Below are 963 nucleotides of genomic sequence, written 5' to 3'. Positions count from 1 at the left end.
AGAGAGAGACACAGAGAGAGAGAGAGAGAGCGAGCGAGCGAGCTGGTGTGACCTCTCATTAATGATGGATGAAATATTCCTGTTTGATGTCTCTGCAGTAATGACGCTGAAGGAGCCGATTGTTTCCCGCTCGGATCGTGAACCCTCTCGTGCTCGTTCTTGTCGCTGACGTGTGCGGCCTGTTAGAGCTGAACTCTGCTCTGAGAGCTCGTCTGAGATATTTACTGCAACGAGCTGAAGCTCATGACTGAACGACACTTATTGATCTATCTGGAGTTTCTCTGCTGGATCAGTTAACGCTGCTTTAACGCGTCCTCCTCTTTGAATCATGAAAAAGTAAAGAAGTGTTTATACGACATAAAGCCCCGCCTCCCTCAGCGCATTCTTCCAGGTAAAATCCTGTTTGTGCTCTGAGAAGCAAAGTGCTGCACGTCCGTCCTGTTGCCATGACAACAGTCCGTTAACAGCGGCCGCCGTATGAGCGACACTGCTCCGTTATTTCTGCACGTTTTATATTTCTGATCGACTCGATCAGACACGGAGCGAGGAGGACCAGCGTGCACGATCCGCAGGAGACAAACTACCGGGAATATCAAACACTTGGAAAAGAGTGGCGGTTGAACGATTTGAGAGCTTGGAAGTGTCGCACTCCAGAGGCGGAGCGTTGAGGAGCGCAGTGGACACGAGGACGACTCAGAGCCTCCCAACGCTTCTCTCCTCTTTGCTTTGTGTTTATAAACTGTAGTTGTATATTTCCTCCAGGTGCATGATGGGAAATGATATCAAAAGGATTCGCACACACACACACACACACACACACACACACACACACACACACACACACAGACTAATCAGTTCATCCATCCTCTCTCTCTCTCTCTCTCTGACTTCTTCGCCTCATCTTCATTCTTCTTTTTCCTCTCGAGGCTAGAGGACACGGCCAATGAGAGACATTTATTCTGC

Source organism: Symphodus melops (assembly GCF_947650265.1).
Source record: "Symphodus melops genome assembly, chromosome: 18".
In the NCBI taxonomy this organism is placed as follows: Eukaryota; Metazoa; Chordata; class Actinopteri; order Labriformes; family Labridae; genus Symphodus; species Symphodus melops.
Note: the sequence above shows the minus strand (reverse complement) of the source record.